This window comes from Sus scrofa, chromosome 8 (assembly GCF_054392235.1).
Source record: "Sus scrofa isolate SSC_HxYL_T2T_F1_AM1 chromosome 8, Sscrofa_HxYL_maternal_Yorkshire_Landrace_v2.0, whole genome shotgun sequence".
Classification (NCBI taxonomy): Eukaryota; Metazoa; Chordata; class Mammalia; order Artiodactyla; family Suidae; genus Sus; species Sus scrofa.
The window spans coordinates 110,506,698-110,532,589 of record NC_139390.1 but is presented as its reverse complement, the minus strand read 5'-3'; the positions used below and the strand labels follow the sequence as shown (position 1 = coordinate 110,532,589).

The 25,892-nt window shown below is 35.5% G+C and overlaps 1 long non-coding RNA gene and 1 pseudogene across 7 annotated transcripts in view; both read left to right on the top strand.

Annotated features, from left to right (window-relative positions):
- LOC106504732 (uncharacterized) overlaps positions 1–25,892 on the top strand; it is an 832,408-nt gene that overhangs the window by 126,947 nt on the left and 679,569 nt on the right. The gene's annotated exons all lie outside the window — the stretch shown is intronic.
- LOC100523625 (prefoldin subunit 4 pseudogene) lies at positions 13,193–13,594 on the top strand (annotated as a pseudogene).

Below are 25,892 nucleotides of genomic sequence, written 5' to 3'. Positions count from 1 at the left end.
GATGAGTGATGTTGAACATCTTTTCATGTGTTTTTTGGCCATCTATATATCTTTTTTGGAGAACTCTCTGTTTAGCTCTTCTGCCCATTTTTTGATGGAGTTGTTTGTTTTTTTGGTATTGAGCTGTAGGAGGTGTTTATAAATTTTGTAGATTACTCTCTTGTCAGTCACTTCATTTGCAAATATTTTTTCCCATTCTGTGGGTTGTCTTTTTGTGTTTAGGGTTTCCTTTGCTGTGCAGAAACTTTAAGTTTATTTTTGTTCTTATTATTATTCTAGGAGGTAGATCTGAGACGATATTGCTGTGGTTTATGTCAGAGAGTGTTCGGCCTATGTTTCAGTTTTTGCAGTTTAGTATGTATCCAGTTAATGTGAGTCTGTCAATTCTTTATTTCTTCAGAAAATAATTTTCCAGGCTTCAGCCAGTATTGAGGAAGGGTATCCATCAGATTATGAAGAGGAACTATGTCTAGGGAAACCCTAATTTATCACACATCTTTCATCCGTTCCTCCTTATAATTCCTGAACTCTTGAGGATTCTTCTATGTAAACTAAAGTTCTTAGATTTTGCTACTGTTGATTTTAGAGTAGACATTCTCGTTTCTGTCTGTTTTCCAGGTTCTGAAAGTTTGCTGCTTTTGTCACCTCTCTTGTATTTCTTGTGAATTTTTGTCTTTAAAATATGCAGTTATAGTGAAGTTTTTTTTGTTTTGTTTTGTTTTTATTTCGAGGCAGTGAATTGGATGTATTTGTTAAATCTGCTCTTTTAACTCAGAAGACTTTTTTTTTCTTGACTTCAGAGGATAATAGATGAAGACTTACTCTACCATTTATGATAATACTATGACAATTAAAGTATGTAAAATTAGAATATATCATATAAACTTTATGTATCTCATTTTAAGCACTAATTATCTTTAATGCATAATATATTCATGACAACAAGCAAATTATCTTTGCCAAAATTTAAATGTATTAATGGCTACTAATTTTTCTAGTATGTTTCACTATTAGCAATTATTTAAAATTTAGTCACAATAAATTCACAATGTGCATATTTCTCTTAAGCATTTCCGCAAATTTTCTCCTAATTATTACCTTCTTAAGAAAAATTTGCCATTATCACAACTCTAAACTCTAGAACTTACAATGAGACTTTCCTTGTTGTATTTCTTATGTGTGTAAAGAGAGCACTAACTTTATTTTGTGTGCATTTAAAAGAGGGAAAACCAGCAGGACTGAAGTACATAATACTCTAAGTATTTGTATTTCATACTTTAACAATTGATATGTGGATAATCTGGAGAATCCACTAATGTAACATTTTTAAAGCTAGTAAAATTTCATAAAACCTTAAAAGAACCTATTTTGGTTTTTATTTTATGGAATTCTTATTAAAATAATCCATCTGATTATCATCTGTGCACTTAGGCATAATAAAAGCTTATTGGCACCATATATGACACAGTCAGTTCTGGGCTTCAATTTTTTCCAATTGTTGTGCCAAAACTATTTTAAAATGGTACCTGAGCCTAGCATTGCTAATATGTTCTTTGGACCCTACTCAGTAAAAGATAAGTTTATGTTTTGAAGGCTATGCTGTGTTTTCTATTTTTAGTTCAGTTTATTATGAATGTTTTAAATTTGCATGATTCTAATAAGAATATAAGGTTAAAACCTGAGGGCTTTTTGTTTTGCGCAGAAATCAAAATAAATAAAATGGGGGGACTGACTTTATATTGTTCAAATTGATTTTTCTAATTTTTATAAATCAGACTTGAGATTAATCAGTCCATGTTTGAAAAAAATTTTCAGTTATTTAATTTTGTGGAGACAGTATTTAAAACTTCCTTTGAAATTAGAATAGATGGATGTCATAACAGAATATGTTGGAATCCAGTTGTGTAACTTTACTTTTTTTTCTTCATTGGAACTAATTTATTTTGTTTTAATAAGTAACTCCCTAAAGAATTCTTTTGCTCAAAGTGAGGTTTGAAAATTTATAAAAAGTTACCTGCTTTTCTCATTGTTTTGAAACAAGATAAGTTTGATTTATAAATTTTGGCTTAAGTGGTTTTATTTAATGTTTGTTGTTCCTCAAAATAGTCTGTTCCTTTTAAAAGAACAAGTTACTTACAGTAGTTCCTGTCGTGGCTCAGTGGGTTAAGAACCTAACTAGTATCCATGAGGACGTGGGTTTGATCCCTGGCCTTACTTGGTAGGATGAGGATCTGACATTGCTTTGAGCTGTGATGTAGGTTGCAGATGTGGCTTGGATCCCATGTTGCTGTGTCTGTGTTATAGGCTGGCAAATGCAGCTCTGATTATACTGCTAGCCTGGAAACTTCCATACGCCATAGGTGTGGTGATAAAAAGCCAAAAAAAAAAAAAAAAACCAAAAAAACAAGTTAATGATTTTTTCCCCCAAGAATTATAGATATGAGCGAGATGAAAGTAGTGTTAATAATGAAAATGATGTTCATTTGAAAACAACTAAAATGAGTGATAGCCTAAGCTGGGTTTCTTTGTTTATTGGCATGTAAGTGTCAAAGAAAATAATAGTAAAATAAGAGTAATAAACATTGTGAGCACTTACTATGTATCAGATCCCAATTTTATAAGCTATATGTATAATAACTCATCTTCACAACAGCCCTGTAAAGTAAATAGTTATTATCACCCCATTTCATAGATGAAGAAACAGAGGCAAGTCATATAACTGATAAAAGGTAAAGCTGAGCATAGCATCCAGACAGTCTGCCTCTGGATTCCATAACCCTCTAAATTGCTGCTACTGGGAGATGGAATTAAGATGGCGGAATAGAAGGACTGGAGCTCAACTTCTCTCCTAAAAACAACAAAATTCACAACTAAAGGCTGAGCAATCTTCACCCAAATGGACCGGAAACCTTAAAAAATATATCCTACTCCAGAAGAAAAAGAAGAGGCCACATCAAGAGGTAGGAGGGGCGATTTCATGATATAAATAACCCCATACCTCCCTGGCGGGAAGCTCCACAGACTGGAAACTAACTGGTTCACAGAGACTCACCTACAGGAGTGAAAGTTCTGAACCCCACATCAAACTCTCACGTGTGGGGATCTGGCACTGGGAGAAAGAGCCCCTGGAGCATCTGGCATTGAAGGCCAGTGGGGCTTGTGCACAGGAGCTCCATGGGACTGGGGGAAACACGAGATCCCATTCTTAAAAGGCACACACAGACTTTCATGTGCACTGGGTCCCAGGGCAAAGCAAAGTCTCCATAGGAATCTGGGTCAAACCTGACTGCAGTTCTTGGAGGATCTCTTGGAAAAACAGGGGTGAACATGGCTTGTTGTGAGGGAAGGACACAGAAAGCAAAGTTCTTGGGAATATTCAGCAGCCATGTCTTTCTCTGGAGGTGGCCATTTTGGGAAAACCTGGCCCCACCCATCAGTCATCTGCTGAGAAGCCCCAGGGCAAACAACAACCCAAGTGGGATCACAGCACCACCCCTCAGTAAACAGGCTACCTAAAGACCCCTCAGGCACACAGCTGCCTCTAATCCAGAGACTAAGCCCCATCCAACAGAGGGATTAGAATCGGCTCCACCTACCAGAGGGCAGGCATCAGCCCCTCCCATCAGGAGGCCTACAGCAAGCCCCCCCATACTGACTTCAGCCACAGGGGGACAGACACCAGAAGTAAGAGAGGCTACACTCCTATTGTCTGTAAAAAGGTCCCCACACTAAAAACCTATGAAAATGAAAAGACAGAGAACTATAATTCAGATGAGGGAGAAAGGAAAAACCCCAGAAAATCAGCTAAGCAATGAGGAGATTCTCAGCCTCCAGGAAAAGGACTTTAAATTGTTGATTCTGAAGATGTTGCAAGACATTGGAAATAAACTGGAGGCAAAGATGGATACCTTACAAGAAACACTGACCAAAGAGATACAAGATATAAAACTTAAACAAGAAGAGATGCAAAATACAATAACTGAAATAAAAAAATTTATTAGAAGCAGCAAATAGCACAATACATGAGGCAGAAAAACGAATAAGCGAGGTGGAGGACAGATTAGTGGAAATTACGGATGCACAACAGAAAAGAGAAAAAAGACTGAAGACAAATGAAGAGAGTCTCAGAGAACTCTGGGACAACGTGAAACGCAACAACATCCATATTATAGGGGTGCCAGAAGGAGAAGAGAGAAGGGGACAGAAAAAATATTCCAAGAGATAATAGCGGAAAACTTCCCTTACATGGGGAAGGAACCACTCAGTCAAATCCAGGAAGCACAATGAGTACCATATAAAATAAACCTGAGGAGGAACACCCTGAGACACATATTAATCAAACCGAAGAAAATTAAAGACAAAGAGAAAATCTTGAAAGCAGCTAGGGAAAAGAAACAAATAACATGCAAGGGAACCCCAATAAGTTTATCAGCAGATTTTTCATCAGAAACTCTGCAGGCCAGATGGGAGTGGCATGATATACTTAACATGATGAAAGGAAAAAACCTCCAACCAAGATTACCCAGCAAGGCTCTCATTCAGAGTTGAAGGAGAAATCAAAACCTTCACAGATAAGCAAAAGCTGAGAGAATTCAACAACACTAAACCAGCCTTACAACAAATACTAAAGGAACTTCTCTAGGCAGAAAAGAACAAGAGAAGAAGGAAAGAAAGAGCAGCAAAAACAAATCCAAAGCAGTTAATAAAATGGCAATAAGAACATACGTATCAATAATTACCTTAAATGTGAATGGACTAAACGCCCCAACCAAAAGACATAGACTGGCTGAGTGGATACAAAAACAAGACCCATATATGCGCTGTCTTCAAGAGACCCACTTCACTTCTAGGGACACATACACATTGAAAGTGAGAGGATGGAAGAAAATATTTCACGCAAACAGGAATCAAAAGAAAGCTGGAATAGCAATACTCAGATCAGACAAAATAGACTTTAAAATGAAGAATATTTTAAGGGACAAAGAAGGACATTACATAATGATCAAAGGATCAATCCAAGAAGAAGATATAACAATTTTAAATATCTATGCACCGAACACAGGATCACCACAATACATAAGGCAACTGCTTACAACCTTAAAACGACAAATTGACAATAACACAATAACACACAATCATAGTGGGGGACTTTAACACCCCACTTACAGCAATGGACAGATCAACCAGACAGAAAATCAATAAGGAAACACAGGCCCTGAATGATGCATTAAACCAGATGGACTTAATAGATATTTATAGCACATTCCGTCCAAAAGCAACAGAATATGCATTCTTCTCGAGTGCACATGGAACATCCTCTAAGACTGATCACATCCTGGGCTACAAATCAAACCTCGGGAACTGTAAGAAAATGGAAATCATATCAAGCATCTTTTCCGACCACAACGCTATACCACTGGAAATCAACAACAAGAACAAAACTGCAAAAAACACAAACAGGTGGAGACTCAACAACATGCTACTAAACAACCAATGGATCACTGAAGAAATCAAAGAGGAAATTAAAAAATACCCAGAACCAAATGACAACAAAGATATGACACTCCAAAACCTATGGGGTGCAGCAAAAGCCGTTCTAAGAAGAAAGATCATAGCAATACAAGCCAACCTCAGGAAACAAGCTAACTTTACATCTAAAGCAGCTCGAGAGAGAAGAACAGACAAGACCTAAAGTTAGTAGAAGGAAAGAAGTCATAAAGATCAGAGCAGAAATCAATGAACTAGAAGCAAAGAAAACCACAGAAAAGATCAATAAAACGAAAAGCGGGTTCTTTGAAAAGATCAACAAAATTGACAACCCCCTAGCCAGACTTATCAAGCAAAAAAGAGAGAGGACTCAAATCAATAAAATGAGAAATGAAAAAGGAGAAGTAACAACAGACATCAGAGATATACAAAGGATCATAAGAGACTGCTACATGCAACTATATGCCAATGAAATGGAAAACCTGGAAGCAATGGACAAATTCTTAGAAAAGTACAATCTCCCAAGACTAAACCAAGATGAAATAGAAAAGATGAATGGACCCATCACAAGTACTGAAATTGAAAAGGTGCTTAAAAAACTTCCAACAAACAGAAGTCCAGGACCAGATGGCTTCACAGGCAAATTCTATCAAACTGTTACAGAAGAGCTAACACCGCTCCTTCTGAAACTATTCCAAAATATTTCAGAGGAAGGGATACCCCCAAACTCATTTTATGAGGCCACCATCACCCTGGTACCAAAACCAGACAAAGATTCCACAAAAAAAGAAAACTGCAGGCCAACGTCAATGATGAACATTGATGCAAAAATCCTCAGCAACATACTAGCAAACCGCATCCAACAATACATTAAAAGGATTGTACATCATGATCAAGTGGGATTTATCCCAGGGATACAAGGGTTCTTCCATATCCACAAATCCATCAGTGTGATACACCACATTAACAAACTGAAGAATAAAAACCATATGATCCTCTCAATAGATGCAAAAAAAAAAAAAAAAAAAAAAAAAAAAGAAGCCTTTGACAAAATCCAACACCCATTTCTGATAAAAACCCTTCAGAAAGCCAGCATAGAGGGAACCTACCTCAACATAATAAAGGCTGTATATGACAAACCCACAGTGAACATCATTCTCAATGATGAAAAGCTGAAGGAATTCCTGCTGAAATCAGGAACAAGACAAGGATGTCTGCTCTTGCCACTACTGTTCAACCTAGTTTTGGAAGTCCTAGCCATGGCAATCAGAGAAGTAAAAGAAATAAACGGAATCCAAATTGGAAAGGAAGAAGTAAAACTATCCCTGTTTGCAGATGACATGATGCTATACCTAGAGAACCCTAAAGACTCTACCAGAAAACTGTTAGAGCTCATCCATGAATTTAGCAAAGGCGCAGGATTCAGAATTAATACACAGAAATTGACGGCATTAGTGTATAGAACACTAACAATGAAAGAGCAGAAAAGGAAATTAGGGAAGCAATCCCGTTTGCCATCGCATCTAAAAGAATAAAATACCTCGGAGTAAACCTACCTAAAGAGACAAACGACCTGTACTCTGAAAACTAGAAGACCCTGATGAAAGAAATCAAAGATGATGCAAAGGGATGGAAAGATATACCGTGCTCGTGGACTGGAAGAGTTAATATTATCAAAATGACCATACTACCTAAGGCAATCTACAGATTCCATGCAATCCCTATCAAACCACCAAGGACATTTTTCACAGGACTCGAACAAAATATTTTAAAGTTTGTTTGGAAGCACAAAAGACCCAGAATAGCCAAAGCCATCCTGAAAAAGAAAAATGGAGCTGGAGGAATCAGGCTCCCGGGCTACAAAGCAACAGTCATCAAAACCGCATGGTACTGGCACAAAGACGGAAATACAGATCAGTGGAACAGGATAGAAAGCCCAGAATTCAACCCATGCACTTATAGCCAACTAATCTATGACAAAGGAGGCAAGGATATACAACGGAGAAAGGACAGCTTGTTCAATAAGTGGTGCTGGGAAAACTGGACAGCCACAGGGAAAAGAATGAAATGAGAACACTCCCTAACACCATACGCAAAAATAAACTCAACATGGATTAAAGACCAAGAAATAAGACCAGACACTATCAAACTCCTAGAGGAAAACATAGGCTAAGCACTCTCTGACATAAACGACAGCAACATCTTCTCAGTTCCACCTCTTAGAGTAATGACAGTAAAAACAAAAATAAACAAATGGGACCTAATCAAACTTCAAAGTTTCTGCACACCAAAGGAAACCCTAAACAACACAAAAAGACAACCCACAGAATGGGAGAAAATCTTTGCAAGTGGATCCACTGACAAGGGATTAATCTCCAAAATTTATAAACACCTTCCTCAGCTCCATACCAAAAAAAAAAAAAAAACCAAACAACCCCATGCAAAAATGGGCAAAAGAGCTACACAATTCTCCAGAGAAGACATATAGATGGCCAAGAAACACATGAAAAGATGTTCAGCATCACTCATCATTAGAGACATGCAAATCAAAAGCACGATGAGGTACCACCTTACACCAGCCAGAATGGCCATCATCCAAAAGTCTACAAACACTAAGTGCTGGAGAAGGTGTGGAGAAAATGGAACCCTATTCCACTGTTGGTGGGATTGTAAATTGGTGCAACCACTGTGGAAAACAGTATGGAGATTCCTCAGAAAAGTAAACACAGAACTACCATTTGATCCAGCAATCCCAACTCCTGGGCATCTATCCAGAGAAAACCATGACTCGCAAAGACACATGTACTCCGATGTTCATTGTAGCACTATTTTCAATAGTCAAGACAAGGAACCAACCTAAATGTCCATCAGCAGAGGAGGGGATCAAGAAGAGGTGGCACATATACACAGTGGAATATGACTCAGCCATTAAAAGGAACGAAATACTGGCATTTTTAGCAACATGGATGGACCTAGAAATTATCATGCTAAGTGAAGTCAGTCATGCAATGAGACACCAACATCAAATGCTTTCACTGACATGTGGAATCTGAAAAAAGGACAGACTGAACTTCTTTGCAGAACGGATGCTGACTCACAGACATTGAAAAACTTATGGTCTCCAGAAGAGACAGTTTGGGGGGTGGGGGGATGTGCTTGGTTTATGGAATGGATTCCTATAAAATTGGATTGTGATGATCATTATATAACTACGGATGTGATAAATTCATTTGAGTAATAAAGAAAGAAAAAAATAGTAAATGTGTAACTGATCACTTTGCTGTACAGCAACAACTGACAGAACATTGTAAATCAAATATAATAAAATTTTTAAAAAGTAACTTAACAAATGTGAAAAAAATAAATAAATTGTTGCTACTAAAAGAGAATGGTCCAGAAAAATAGGACATTGCTCCCAAACAAAAGAAGAGAAAAAGAAAAAAGAACATAATTAAACCAAATGACTGTAGCTCATTGTGACTCTGGCTTACCAAGCAAAACACTCATCAGTATTATTGTGGGATTTTAACCTTATTTGGCCTACAGAGAGAAAAGAGTGAAATAAAGATGATTAAATTCCTCACATTAAAATCAAGAAGAAACATAGTTTACCTTGTGAATTTGGTTATTTTTTCAGTTATTTATTCTACTGACATTATTGTGATAGTAAAGGGAGAATGGAAATGAAGCAATTTGAGAGTGACATTAATTTTGAAGTGTTTATTATCCAATAGTGAAGTAAGTTGTTGGATAAATATAACTTAAACTAAGAATAAAAGCTTGAGCAGGAGAGAGGTATTTGGGGATCACTGTGACATAATGGTGTTTAATGTCATGATATTGGTTGGTTATTACCTAGGAAGAAGATAAAGAGAAGGAAAGTTCACGTTAAGGTGAGAGGAGAAGACAATAAAGGAGAGTGGGGAAAAGCAGCCATATAAGCATGGCCATATAAGAGGACATGCAGGAATAAGTGGTGTGAGGAAAGCCAGGAAAGGAAGGTGATAGTGGTCAGACACACCTAAGGCTGGTGAGGGTTGGATTATGTGAAAGAAGATTTTCACTGTGTTTGGTAATGTGGAAGTCACTGATGAGTGTAGTGGTAGTAGTTTCAGTGGAATGTAGACAAGGAAGCTAGATTGAGGTGAATTAAAAAAAAAAAAAAGAAGCGAGCATTAAGTAGACTAATACAAATGCTTGGTAGACTAATTTTAGTGTACTCCTCATAATTATTCTCATCAGGAAAAGCCCAGCTTTAATCACTGCTCTCCTCAACTTTATGGAACCATTATGTACATGATATTATCATCTTTTCTCTGTATTTGCTTACCTCTTCTTTATCTGTCCACCTCATCTTTCCCTTCAAAATCCCATCACTGTATCTAAGGGAATTCATTTTCTGTGGTTAAAAGTCCTCAGCCATATCTCTGAATGTTATCTTTATATCCTTACTTTATCTTTGCCTTGTTTGTCTCCCCTCATATGATATACAGGCCAGGAGTGGGAGTGTTATCCTCCCTCACTGTTAGCATTTTCAGCAATATGCCTGCTCTTCTGAGTTTCCCCAAAGAGTTGGGTGGGGGTTTAGTTCTCTTTAAAGTAGCAGAACAGAACGCTCAGAGGGTCTTGCATATAGTATTCTTTGTACTGCATACACTATTTTATGTAAGAGACTTCAGCGTCTGTGAATTTGGGTGACCATAGCTGGGGGTCACTGAGCTAAGACTGTATTTTTTTTCTGTTGCTGATGACATTCAAGGCTCTTACTTGTGTTTGTTTTTTTCTTTAGAACTGTTACTTGGGGAGAATGTAATATAAACATTGTTTCAGTTATATCAGAGAGTATGAATTTGATTATGAAATTTTCAGCTTTATTCCCTCTAGGTATTACCTCTGATAAACAAGAAAGTAACATATTTTTTTTCTAAATATAAAACAGTAAAATAGTCATGTATAGGAGAATAATGTGAAATAATGTAACTTGAGGAAACTTGGATGCTAAATAAAGTACATGAGAAAGTAAATAAAAATGGTTAGAACTTTTTAATTGTAAAAATATTTCATACACTTATTTTCATTTTAATTTTTACGTCACAAATGTTTGGGCAAAGCAAGATTTTTCTCTGAATTGATAATTAACTTGTCTTCATGAAATGTTCATATGTTTCTTAAATGAATGAAAGGCTAGAATGAAATGCTAGAATTCAGCCTTTAATTCTAAGAAACATTTGAGCCCTAGGAAGATTATCTCTTTGATGCAAGAATTTTTCATTTTAAATGGCTCATTATTCAGTTTTAATTTAAATGAATTTGATTTAAAAGATTGCCCAAGAAGTTGTATAATCTGTACTTTCAGATAATATTTTAATAATCAAATACTTTTCTTTCATATGCCCATAATTAAACCCACGGGTGACAATTTCTAAACCTCTTATATGTCATTTACCCATCATCTTAAATCTCTTAAGTAGTTTCTTGGTAAGAATAAATGATATATTAAGTCATGACTAGACATAACTACTTGGAAATAAATCTGCCTTCAGAATTATTTTTTAACTGTGAATAAACCCCAGTATAAAAAATAAACCTTTGGATCAGAGAGATTAATTAGTGATATGATCTCTTGAGGCCCTCACTGTCAGTTCTCAGCCCTATCTTGTAAAAAAATCTTCCAACCTAAAACCTGTCTCTGCTTTGTGAATGTAATGCAAGTTTTTCTTTTAGAAAGTGACCACATATTCCCGGAGTCTAGTTTAATGTATTGTATTGTTGATTTGACTTTTCTTTTGAATATAAGTCAGAGACTCAGTTCTTTGGCTAGATCACCTCAAATTGATGATGCTGTTAAAACAATAACAGTAACAAATGTAAAATCTGTAGGTTAGGTAGACTATAAATTTATTTATTTAAAAAAATTCTATTGGAGTACACTTGACTTAATGTTGTGTTAGCTTCAGGTGTACAGCAAAGTAAAACAGTTATACATATACATATAGCCATTCTTTTTCAGATTCTTTTCCCCTAGAGGGTATTACAGAATATTTAGTAGATATCCCTGTGCTGTACAGTAGGTCCTTGTCAATTATATATTTTATGTATGTTAGTGTGTATATGTTAGTCTCCAGTTCTTAATTTATCTCTCCCTCCCACGTTTCCTCTTTGGTAACCATAAATTTGATTTTGAAACAAGTGTTTATGTTTTGTAAATAAGTTCTTTTGTATCATTTTAAAATTAGATTCTACACATAAGTGATGTCATATATTTGTTTTTGTCTCACTTCACTTAGTATAATATTCTCTAGGTCTATCCATATTGCTGCAGATGACATTATTTTATTGTTTTTATGGCTGAATAATCTTCCATTGTGTATATGTACCACATCTTCTTTATCCATTCCTCTGTTGGTGGAAATACAGTTTACCTCCGTGTCTTGGCTATTGTACATAGTTCTGTAATGAACGTTGGGGTGCAGATATCTTTTCTAATTATAGTTTTCTGCAGATGTATGACCAAGAATGGGACTTCTGGATCATATGGTAGTTCTGTATTTAGTTTTTTAAGGAATCTCTATACTGTTCTCCAGAGTGGTTGTACCAATTTACATACCCACTGACAGTGTAGGAGGGTTCACTTTTCTCCACACCCTCTCCAGTATTGATTGGTTATGGACTTTTTGATGATGGCCATTCTGACTTGTGAGATGGCACCTCATTGCAGTTTTGATTTGCATTTCTCTAATAATTGTTGATTTTGAACACCTTTTCATGTGCTTTCTGGCCATCTGTCTGTCTTCTTTGGAGAAATGTCTCTTTAGATCTTCTGCCCATTTTTTGATTGAGTGGTAGATAGACTATAACATTTTGATTGCAAGTAGAAAATAATTGTGAAAGTAGATTATTTTCCATGTTTTATAATAATAGATGGGTTTTAAAAAAAAACTTGGAATTACTGGTCCCTAGACAATAGCATCGACTTGTTTGAAACCATTTGTTGGTATTAAATACCCACACTTTGTAGACCTTTATTTTTGCACATAAATAATGTATATTTCCCCAATTTAAAATAGAATCACATAGCTTTTCTTACACTGAATATGAATTATTTTCATTTTTTTTTTTACATAAGCAACTACCAAGTAGTATAGATTTGGAGGGAAATAAGGTGATCTCAGACTAAAGTTTCTTCTTGAAATATGAAGAGAGAATTTGTAGGTCAGAGCTGTTTAAGTATTATGTATTAGGTTATGAGTTTAGGCAAGTCATTAAACTCTCATCTATGAAATGAAAAATGGACTAAATTACAAATCCTTGCTATGCTAAATTTCAGTTACTATTTGATTACCATGAATCAGTCTTAAGATTAAAAATTAAAAGTTGAACAATGGATCTTTAATAATCATGAAGGAATTATTAAGCATTGTGTTTATGCATGACATAATATTTTTCCATAAAATTTAAGGAACTATCTCTACCTTGAAGTAGCTTACATTTAAAAAGTAGAGTTCATTCTGTGGCACAGTGAGTTAAAACACTGACTACAACAGCTTAGTTCACTGTGAAGGCACAGGTTCAATCTTGCGCTTGGTACAATGGGTTAAAGGATCTGGCATTGCTGCAACTACAGTATAGGTTGCAGCTACAGCTTGAATTTAATCCCTGGCCCAGGAATTTCCATATGCTGTGGGTGTGGCCTTAAAATTTAAAGATGGAAGCCACCAGGAAGCAGGTGACTGAGGAATATGTCAGTGTTACTTTTGAAGATCAACAAAAGGTGAACAGATTTGCATGGAATACAAGTAGAATCACAGAGCTGAAGGAAGAAATAGAAGTAAAAAAACAACTCCAAAATTTAGAAGATGCTTGTGAGGACATTATGTTTGCCAATAACGACTACTTAATGATACCTTACCGGATTGGTGATGTTTTCATTAGCCACTCTAAAGAAGAAACTCAAGAATTGTTAGAAGAAGCAAAAAAAAATTTGCAAGAACAAATTGATGCCTTAGAATCCAGAGTGGAATCAATTCAGTGAGTGTTAGCAGATTTGAAAGTTCAGTTATATGCTAAATTTGGGAGTAACATAAACCTTGAAGCTGATGAAAGTTAAACATTTTATAATACTTTTTAAAAATTTGTTTAATAAACTTAAATATTGTTTAAAATGATAATTTCCCTTCTTCAAATGATATAGAAAGCAAAACTTTAAAAAATTTTTTTCATTTATTTAATGGAAACTTGCCTATTTTCATGTCTTGCTTATTTTATATTTTTAAAAGAAGATAGTATTCATCTATGTATTTTGCATAACAATTATATCAAGTGTAGGGGCTTTATGTAGTGTTATTAAAATCAGTTAAGCAATCTTTAAAAAAAAGAAAAAGTCAAATAGACCACTGGGTACATTAAAGAAGATGTTCTATGTATCTTGATTTATTTCTGCATCCACTCTGTTTACTTATATCTCTTAGCTAGACCTTTTCTAGGGAACAGAGGATTCAAAGATGAATAAAACATGGCCTTTAACCTCAAGGAGTTTACAGTCTGTTTAATATGTTTAAAAGTCACAGCCAAAAGTGTGACCATAGAGGACTAAATAATAAATTTATAAATTAGGTTTTTGCTTACTCTTTAGAACTGGCATTATCTTCCTTTTTTAAGTTAGTAGCTTCAGTGTAAATGCTGAAGTCTTGAATTTTGAACTGTGGAGTTCACAGTACCGTATTTTTTCAAGTTTGGAAGCTTAAAGAAATCAGGGATATGCCTTTTTTTTTTTTTTTTTTCTGCTTTTTAGGGCCTCATCTGAGGCATACAGAAGTTCCCAGGCTAGGGTTCGAATCAGAGTTATAGCTGCTAGCCTACGCCACAGCCATAGCCATATGAGATCCGAGCCATGTCTGCCATCTACACCACAGCTCATGGCAATGCCGGATCCCCAACCCACTGAGCAAAGCCAGGGGTCGAACCCGCATCCTCATGGATACTAGTCAGATTCATTTCTCCTGTGGCACAATGGTAACTCCTGTCTTTTTTATTTAAGGTTGTAATGCTAGCGTTTACTTAGTTCAGTGACCAGAATGGAAAAGATCCTTGATAGGTTTGTTGAAGTGAATTAAAAGCATAAACATAGACCAACATTTAAAGAATTATAATATCATTTTTACTTGTTTACTTTGATGTGTGTGTGTGTGTGTGTATGCCAGATTAGTGCACAAAATACTACTGTGCAGCTCAGTGAGATGTGGGGAAGTAAGCACTTGTGTAACTACCACAAAACTCAGTAAAAGTCATTGCCTCCTTTTAACCCCTCCTCTCTCCCTTTTTCTAAAAATCTCACTTTGACTTTTTGTACTTTCCACAGTTGCCCATGAGGCTGCCAAAAGCATTACTCAGCCTTTCATCACCTCTAGTGGGATTAGGAGACACTAAGTGGGAATTCCAGGTTTACCTCTTAGTGTGTCTTACTTGTGACTCTTGGTCCTTATAATTTAGTCTACCGTAACTGGAAGATCATAATATTTTAAATCAAAGCACAGAGGTCATATTAAAAATAATTACTGATTTTACAACAGAACTGTAAATAGATAAGTTGATTTATGAGTCTTCAAATTATTCTTATAATTTGCCAATATTTGGTCTTCAGTTTTGATCCTGTAGTTAAATACATAAATATAGTTATATACTCAGAATTTGTATACCCAGATTCACATGAAATAGATGAAGTAAAATAGGTTTACCGATGATAATAATGGTTTTGAGATGTATTTTGTATAGAATTAATTTTTATTCAGTCCAAGAAGAAAACATAGAAGATATGTACTATAAATTTAGTTAAAGTTTTCATTTTAATGTAATTTCCTTTTATGTTTACGCTAGGTATTTCTAGAGAAAATTTTGTAATCTAATCACACAGCTCAGTATATATGTATTATCTTCTTCTAACAAATGAATTTATCATAAAGTTATTTCAGTATCACTTCATTCATAGACTAATATATGATTCATTTGGGGAAGAATGGATTCGTATTTTTTCAGGACTACAAACCTATGAAAAAATGCTCACGTTTATAATTGGACAGTAATTTTTATTTTTATGCTCCTTACACTTCCAAGAGTTTAACTGATAAATATAAGAAGGAAACCTGGAATATACAGAGTCACCCTAAAAAAAAACCCCAAAAAACAAAGAAAAAGGGTTAGGTTTTCTCAGGATTTCATAGTCCTTAATAAGATGTTATTACTTGTCATACAGAACAGTATCAATGACAACCTAACATTTTTTCTTTTAATTTGACGAAATTAACTTTATTCCCAGAATCAGCAAGCACCCTAAAAGGAATATCAAAATACTTGTTTCTGTCTAGTATTTTATGTCTTTAAGTAACTGGATATACTTATCATTGGGGTATTAAGTTAATAGTGGTAAAACATCTGTTATTTCAAAGACCATGAATACAACCTAACCATTTTTTTAAAAAAGCAAGAATTGCATGAAGTGGAGAGTTTGCAAAATAAGAAATAGGATTAGAGTGTGTAGTGTGTATGTGTGTGTGTGTGTATCTGTATGTTTATTTTGATTCTTTTTTTTTTTTAAATTAACTAACTTTATTTTTAGGGTCATTTTAGGTTTCCAGCAAAATTAAAAGGAAGATTGAGAAATTTCCCATATATCCCCTACTGCCACACATGCACAACCTCCCCCATTATTAACATCCTTCACCAGAGTAGACTTGTTACAGTTAATGACCCTACATTGACACCTTTTTTTTGCTTTTTATTATTTAAATTTATTTACATTTAATAAAAACAGTCTAAACATATAGACAGCAACCAGGTGAACGAGGCTCAGATATGTTAATTGAGATATGTAATTTTCACTCCAAAACAATTTCAAAATTTCATTTTTTTTTTTTTTTTGGTCTTTTTTGTCTTTTTGTTGTTGTTGTTATTGTCGTTGCTATTTCTTGGGCCGCTCCTGCGGCATATGGAGGTTCCCAGGCTAGGGGTCGAATCAGAGCTATAGCCACCGGCCTACGCCAGAGCCACAGCAATGCGGGATCCGAGCCGCGTCTGCAACCTACACCACAGCTCATGGCAACGCCGGATCGTTAACCCACTGAGCAAGGGCAGGGACCGAACCCGCAACCTCATGGTTCCTAATCGGATTCGTTAACCACTGCACCATGATGGGAACTCCCAATTTCATTTTTTTTAATTAAAAAAATTTATTGAAGTATAGTTGATTTCCAATGTTGAGTTAGTTTCTGTTGTACAACAAAGTGATTCAGATATTTGTTTTCATGTTCATTTTCCCTTATGGTTTATTACAGGTATTACAGGATATTGAATACAGATCCCTGTACCATACAGTAGGACCTGGCTGTTTATCTGTTTTATATATAGTAGTTTGTGTCTGCTAATTCTAAACTCTTAATTTATCCCTCCCCCACTCTCTTTCCCCTTTGGTAACCATATGTTTGTTTTCTGTGTCTGTGGGTTTGTTTCTGTTTTGTAAGTTTGTAAATAAGTTTCTTTCTGAATGACTTTACTTAGAGGATAATCGCTAGGTTCATCTGTGTTGTTTCAGATGACATTATTTCACTTTTTTTTATGGCCGAGTGGTAGTCACTTGTATATGTATACCACATCTTCTTTATCCATTCCTCTGTCAATGGACATTTAGATTGCTTCTACATCTCAGATATTGTAAATAGTGCTACTCTGAACATTGGGGGACATATACCTTTTCAAATTATGGTTTTCTCTAGATATATGTCCAGGAGTGGGATTGCTGGATCATATGGCAACTCTATTTTAGTTTTCTGAGGAGCCTCTATACTCTTCTCCATAATGTCTGCACAAATTTACATGTCTACCAATAGTGCGGGAAGTTCCTTTTTTTCCACACCCTCTCCAGAATTTATTATTAGTAGACTTTTTGAGGATAGCCATATGGACCTGAAAAATGAGGTGATATACCTCATTGTAGTTTTGGTTTGCGTTTCTCTAAGAAGTAGTGATTTGAATATCTTTTCATTTGCCTATTAGCCATCACTGTGTCTTTGGAGAAATGTCTAGTTAGGTACATTGACACAGCTTTACCATCCAGAGTCCATAGTTTACATTACAGTTCACACTTGGTGTTATATATTCTGTGGGTTTGGACAAATGTATAATGACATGTATCCACCATTGTAGTGTCATAGAGTACTTTCGCCACCCCCAAAATCCTCTGTTCTGCCTCCCTGCAACACTGGCAACCATTGATCTTTTTTACTTTCTCCATAGTTTTGCCTTTTCTGGAAATCAGGTCTTATAATTAGAATGAAAAATCAGTGTTGGAATCATGCAATATGTATGTGGCCTTTTCAGAGTGGTTTATTTCATTTAGTAATATGTGCTTAAAATTCCTCCATGTCTTTTCATGGATAACTCATTTTTAGCAGTGAATAATACTCTATTGTCTGTATATACCACAGTTTATTTATCCATTCACCTTTTTTTGGGGGAAGGCACACCTGTGGCATGCAGAAGTTCCTGGGCCAGGGATTGAACTCACACCACAGCAGTGACAACACCCTATCCTTAACCTACTGAGCCATCAGGGAACTCCCCATTCACCTTCTAAAGGACTTTTTGAATGCTCCCAAATTTTAACAGTTACAAATATAGTTGCCATAAACTCCCATGTTCAGGTTCTCATGTGGACATAGATTTTAACATTTGGATAAATACCAAGGATGGTGATTACTTGGGTTGTATTGTAAGAGTATGTTTAGTTTTGTACAAAACTGCCAGCCACTAAAGTGGCTCTATCATTCCCACTGCCAGTATATGAGTTTGTGTTTCTCTGCATCCTGTCCAGCATTTGATATTGTCAGTGTTTTGGATTTTAGCCATTCTTGTGTAGCGGTGTCTCATTGTTTTAATTCTCAATTCCTTAATGACATAAGTTGTTGAACACCTATTTATATGATTAATGAACATCTCTATAACTTTTTTTTTTTGTCTTTTTGGGGCATGCTGCACCTGTGGCATATGGAGGTTCCCGGGGTAAGGGTTGAATCAGAGCTGTAGATGCCCGCCTATGCCAGAGCCACAGCAATGCCAGATCTGAGCCACTTTTGCGACCTACACCACAGCTCACTGCAATGGTAGATCCTTAACTTGCTGAGTGAGGCCAGGGATTGAACCCGCAACCTCGTGGTTCCTAGTCGGATTTGTTTCCACTGCGCCACGATGGGGACTTTAGTGAGGTGTATGTTAAGACCTCTTGCCCATTTAAAAAAAACCAGACTATGCATTTTCTTATTGTTGAGTTTTAAGAATTCTTTAAGTGTTAAATGACAGTCCTTTATCAGACAGGCCTTTTACAAGTACTTTTTCCCAATCTGTAGCTTTTCCTCTTCCCTTGACATTGTCTTTTGCAGAGCAGAAGCTTTTAATTGTAATGAAGTCCAGCTTATTAGTTTTTTTTTCATGTGGTGTTGTGTTTAAAATATCCTTATTATACCTGTTAGCTAGATTTTTCTCCTATGTTATCTCTCAGGAGTTTGATAATTTTGCGTTTTACGTTTAGATCTGTGATCCATTTGAGTTAATTTTAGTGGAAGGTAAAAAGGTCTATGTTTAGATTCATTTTTTTGCATGTGAATGTCCAGTTGTTCTGGCACCACTGGCTAAAAAGATTATACTTGCTCCACTGTATTGCCTTTGCTCTTTTGCCAAAGATAAATTGACTATATGTAGTCTGGTTTTAGGTTCTTCTGTTTCATAGATCTATTTGTTTATTCTTTTGCCTATATCATACTCTCTTGATCTCTGCAGCTTTATATTAAATTTTGTAAGCCTCTTACTAGTTTTGCCAGCACCTCTACAACTCATTTATTTCTGTGTCTGTTTTCAATCCTTCCTGTCCTTATGAAGCCTGTCCTGACCACCTTATTGGTCACTTCCCTTTCTTTGTTTACTTAATAATATATGTTGAAATTTGTAATCATCTTTTTTGTTTTTAAATTTACATGTGGCAAGCTTCTTCCCTGAATGCCTCCCACTCTCCTCAGAAAGAAGTGTTATTGAATGTAAGGAAAATCAGTAAGTCTCCACCATAATTGCTTCAAGTTCCCATGTGTCCCACTGGCTTGCACTATCACACTTTCCCATTCACTTAATACTTATCTCTTCTCTCTGCATGTCCTTAAATAGAATATTCTCCTTTCTTCCACCTCTCGAGTTGGCTAATTCTTACTCTAAAAGACTAAACTCAGACCTAATTTCTCTTTTTATCTCCAGGCAACCTGAGGTCTTCCTGAACTGTGCTCCAACTTGATTCATTTCTGTCATAAATTTCATTTATCATCCTGAGCTTAATTGCTGCCATAGATTTGTCAATTTTTTTCTGAGGAAAAGGGCAGATTCTTATCAATTTTGATACCCATGAACAACTATTACAATGTCTAATATATTAGCAGTTCTATAATGTTATGTATGTTGAGTTCTTGATTAAAACTAGAGCTACTGAAAATTGACTATATCTGGGTGATCTCTGAATTCTTAGTTATCCCTCAGGTTACTTTCTAGTACTAAAAAAGTAGAGAAGTAGACTGAGCTTTCAATGACAAACCTGGAGCTTTAGCATAACCTGTCCTACTCTTCCATGTAAGCACAAGTAAGATGGGATGTTTCTTTTTCTTATATATCATGTCTAAATTCGTTTTGAATTCCTGAGTATCTTCGAGAAAGTAACTTGAAGTGGGCCATAGTTTCCCATCTATTTTTTATACTTTTTAATTGCATTTTAAAGAGATTTTGTTCTGGCATTTAAATAATTGTATAATTACAAAGCAGAGAGCAAATTAAAACTACATTTATTTTGACCACCTACTATGTTCCAGGCTCTAAGCTAGGCACTCTGGTTTAATCATCTCATTTAGTTCTCATGATAGCCCTAAGAAGTATGATTATCACCATTTTAATATTCAAAATAAAAACAAAACAAATACCTGAAGCACAACTGTGATACTCTTATTGGGAGTGCTGTCTCTCTTTTTAAAGGAATGTGACCTGTGGCAGTCATATGTTTTGCAAATATGAAATTATTTTAGAACAATGCAGTGACCTTTGGTAGTGCTTGATTAGAATTCATATGAAATGAAATTTCACAAGGTCATTTTGAGTTTTAGTCATATATGAGAATGGAATTTATTAAGATTTAAACAGGCAGAAATTGACATCATTTGTAAATTAAGTAGTTTTAATAGATCCCCTCCGAGGACTTTTCCTACTCAAACATTTTGTTTTTAAAAATTTTTCGCTTTTGTTCACGTTTTGATGCAGTTCATTTACAGAGATATGACTAGTCAGTAGAAAAGACATCAGGAAGAGATTCTAAGAATTACCATAATTTATAAACTGGAAAATCAGTTCTTTAATAGACTGTGAACTGTGTGGTTTCTTATGAAGTTATTTTCATTCCTCTTATATTTACATATATTTTAATGTCTCTTTGTTTTTATATTTTTGACAGATTTCTGTCATTTGGAACTTTAGACTTTTTCTTAAAAGAAGTATTACAAATTCTTTTAATAAGTTCTATGAAAAACTGAATTTAAAACTAGAATTTATTAAAATTAATATTAAATCTCTAAAGATATATTTCTTAGCAGATGGGAGAATACTTAGGTTATTAAACCTAATTCATAAATCACTGTCTAGGGTAATGAGACTTTAATGTTCTCTTCAATTTTTCCATTAACTTAAAGTATCCAGGGCTTTCAGATAAGTTATTTTGGTACATTCACTATGGGACAAATACAATTCTGTTGCTATGGAAAACTTACTCTTTAAAAAATGTGTGTTTTCCCTTCTGTATTGAGATTGCTGGTTCCTTTTCCATATTCCCATAATCTAATACCAAATAATGTATTTCAAAAATTTTATTATTGTTAGTGATATATAAAATATGTTAGAAATTATGATAATATTAAAAATTAAAAAGAAATGAAAGTATGCTTTTTTTAAGATTATAGTATTGTAGTTACCAAGAATCAGAGCCCATCGTTAATTCTATAAACATGTATCATTTGTATGTCATGATCAAGGTATTATAATGGCTGACTTATATAACTTGATGGAAAAATTGGAAATTTGAATTTTAAATATTGTTGTCAGAGTTTCCAGAAGTTATGTGTCTGAATATTTTATATCACATAATGTTCCAGAAAGATAAATGTGAAAATTTATTCTTAGAGATTCAGCATTTTATGAAAGCTGTTTAATCTAGATTAATACTTACTAACTTGATATTGAAACAGTTATTTTCAAAATTAAGGTATTAGTTTATTTTGAAAATTGTTCTACCAAACTCACTCTGAGAAGTATTGCAATGTCAGTAAACACAAACTTTTATTATGCCGTAATTTTCAGTTTACTCCCAAAGATCAGTAAATATTTTTATCAAACAGCTGAATATACCTTTAAAAGGTGAACAAGTAGAATCATTTCTACATTTTTTTTCTTTTCCAGTCACATAGTATGATTGATTTCTAAAAATAAAGCCAGAAGATTGAACCTAATTTTTTGCAGGATAATTTGACATTTGAGGACTTGGTAACCTGAAAACTCTCCCAATAAAAATATAAATATATAAAGTAAAAGAAAATAAATTTTATTTATTTATTAATTTTTTAATTAAAATGTAACTGATTTATAATGTGCCAATTTCTGCTGTACAGCAAAATGACATGCACGCATATATTCCTTTTCTTATATTATCTTCCATTGTGGTCTGTCCCAAGAGACAGGAAATAGTTCCCTGTGCTATACAGCAGGACCTCATTGTTTATCCATTCTAAATGTAATAGTTTGCATCTACTAACCCCAAACTCCCAGTACTTCCTACTCTCTCCTACCTTCCCTTGGCAACCATGAGTCTATTCTCTATGTCTGTGAGACTGTTTCTGTTTTGTAGATAGTTTCCCTTGTGCCATATTTTAGATTCTGCATAAGGATAAATATATTTTAAAAGCACTGCCATAATTGCAATAATGGGAAATCTTCTTGGGTGGCATGTGAAGCAGGGTTAGTTGAGTTGAGGTTGTGAACAGGTGAACCTTAGGAGAATATCTGAGAGCTGATTTTGTTGGAGCCCTGGAAAAGGAAGGCTAAGGGAGAAGTAGGGGGGTCATTTGCGCTTTAATGGTGATCCAGCTACATGGTTTAATGATGATAGGCATATGGAATCGTGCTCTCCATAAATTGGGACCTTTGGAGGCCTCAGTGAAATGGTTTCTGAGAAAAATCTGCTCATTTGGACAATAAGATGAGAGAAAACTTAATGGGGTAGGCATAGGCCCTGTATAGAAATAGTCTGGTCCCCTGAGGACTTAATAAAATGGATCAGCACTCACACAAGTTTGAGTTTTGGGTATGAACTAGCTGTGAAGTCCAGGAAACCCCAAACTAACAAATTGACGTCTACTAAGATGACCATAATCAATAAAATGGAGAGTAGCAAGTGTTAGCCAGGATTTGGAGAAGTTGGAACCCTCATGCAATTGTGGTGGGAATGTAAAATGGAGCAATTTCTAGGGAAAACAATTTGGTGGTTCCCCAGAAAGTTAAACACAGAACTACCAGATGACACAGCAATTCCATTCCTAGGTACATGTCCAAAAGAACTGAAAACAGGGACTTAAACAAATATTTGTAGACTGATATTTTTAATATTACTCAATGAATTTTATTACATTTATAGTTATACAATGATCATCACAACCCAATTTTACAACATTTCCCACCCAAACCCCCAGTAAACCCCCATCCCCCAACCACTCTCCTTTGGAAACTGTAAGTTCTTCAAAGTCTGTGAGTCATATCTGTTCTGCAAAGAAGTTCCTTGTGTCCTTTTTTCAGATTCCATAGGTAAGTGATAGCATCTGATGTTGGTGTCTCATTGTCTGACTGACTTCACTTAGCATGATAATTTCTACGTCCATCCATGTTGCTAAAAATGCTGGTATTTCGTTCCTTTTAATGCTGAGAAATACTCCATTGTGTATATATGTACAAGAACTTTTATTATTATTAGTCAATGAATTTATTACAGTTAAAGTTGTACAATGATCATCACAATCCAATTTTATAGGAATCCATTCCATAAACCAAGCACATCCCCCCACCCCCCAAACTGTCTCTTCTGGAGACCATAAGTTTTTCAATGTCTGTGAGTCAGCATCTGTTCTGCAAAGAAGTTCAGTCTGTCCTTTTTTCAGATTCCACATGTCAGTGAAAGCATTTGATGTTGGTGTCTCATTGCATGACTGACTTCACTTAGCATGATAATTTCTAGGTCCATCCATGTTGCTAAAAATGCCAGTATTTCGTTCCTTTTAATGGCTGAGTAATATTCCTTTGTGTATATGTACCACATCTTCTTGGTTCACTCCTCTGTCGATGGACATTTAGGTTGGTTCCTTGTCTTGACTATTGAAAATAGTGCTACAATGAACATCGGAGTACATGTGTCTTTGCGAGTCATGGTTTTCTCTGGATAGATGCCCAGGAGTTGGGATTGCTGGATCAAATGGTAGTTCTGTGTTTACTTTTCTGAGGAATCTCCATACTGTTTTCCACAGTGGTTGCACCAATTTACAATCCCACCAACAGTGGAATAGGGTTCCATTTTCTCCACACCTTCTCCAGCACTTAGTGTTTGTAGACTTTTGGATGATGGCCATTCTGGCTGGTGTAAGGTGGTACCTCATCGTGCTTTTGATTTGCATGTCTCTAATGATGAGTGATGCTGAACATCTTTTCATGTGTTTCTTGGCCATCTATATGTCTTCTCTGGAGAATTGTGTAGCTCTTTTGCCCATTTTTGCATGGGGTTGTTTGGTTTTTTTTTTTTTTTTGGTATGGAGCTGAGGAAGGTGTTTATAAATTTTGGAGATTAATCCCTTGTCAGTGGATCCACTTGCAAAGATTTTCTCCCATTCTGTGGGTTGTCTTTTTGTGTTGTTTAGGGTTTCCTTTGGTGTGCAGAAACTTTGAAGTTTGATTAGGTCCCATTTGTTTATTTTTGTTTTTACTGTCATTACTCTAAGAGGTGGAACTGAGAAGATGTTGCTGTCGTTTATGTCAGAGAGTGCTTAGCCTATGTTTTCCTCTAGGAGTTTGATAGTGTCTGGTCTTATTTCTTGGTCTTTAATCCATGTTGAGTTTATTTTTGCGTATGGTGTTAGGGAGTGTTCTCATTTCATTCTTTTCCCTGTGGCTGTCCAGTTTTCCCAGCACCACTTATTGAACAAGCTGTCCTTTCTCCGTTGTATATCCTTGCCTCCTTTGTCATAGATTAGTTGGCTATAAGTGCATGGGTTGAATTCTGGGCTTTCTATCCTGTTCCACTGATCTGTATTTCCGTCTTTGTGCCAGTACCATGCGGTTTTGATGACTGTTGCTTTGTAGCCCGGGAGCCTGATTCCTCCAGCTCCATTTTTCTTTTTCAGGATGGCTTTGGCTATTCTGGGTCTTTTGTGCTTCCAAACAAACTTTAAAATATTTTGTTCGAGTCCTGTGAAAAATGTCCTTGGTGGTTTGATAGGGATTGCATGGAATCTGTAGATTGCCTTAGGTAGTATGGTCATTTTGATAATATTAACTCTTCCAGTCCACGAGCACGGTATATCTTTCCATCCCTTTGCATCATCTTTGATTTCTTTCATCAGGGTCTTCTAGTTTTCAGAGTACAGGTCGTTTGTCTCTTTAGGTAGGTTTACTCCGAGGTATTTTATTCTTTTAGATGCGATGGCAAACGGGATTGCTTCCCTAATTTCCTTTTCTGCTCTTTCATTGTTAGTGTTCTATACACTAATGCCGTCAATTTCTGTGTATTAATTCTGAATCCTGCGCCTTTGCTAAATTCATGGATGAGCTCTAACAGTTTTCTGGTAGAGTCTTTAGGGTTCTCTAGGTATAGCATCATGTCATCTGCAAACAGGGATAGTTTTACTTCTTCCTTTCCAATTTGGATTCCGTTTATTTCTTTTACTTCTCTGATTGCCATGGCTAGGACTTCCAAAACTAGGTTGAACAGTAGTGGCAAGAGCAGACATCCTTGTCTTGTTCCTGATTTCAGCAGGAATTCCTTCAGCTTTTCATCATTGAGAATGATGTTCACTGTGGGTTTGTCATATACAGCCTTTATTATGTTGAGGTAGGTTCCCTCTATGCTGGCTTTCTGAAGGGTTTTTATCAGAAATGGGTGTTGGATTTTGTCAAAGGCTTCTTTTTTTTTTTTTTTTTTTTTTTTTTTGCATCTATTGAGAGGATCATATGGTTTTTATTCTTCAGTTTGTTAATGTGGTGTATCACACTGATGGATTTGTGGATATGGAAGAACCCTTGCATCC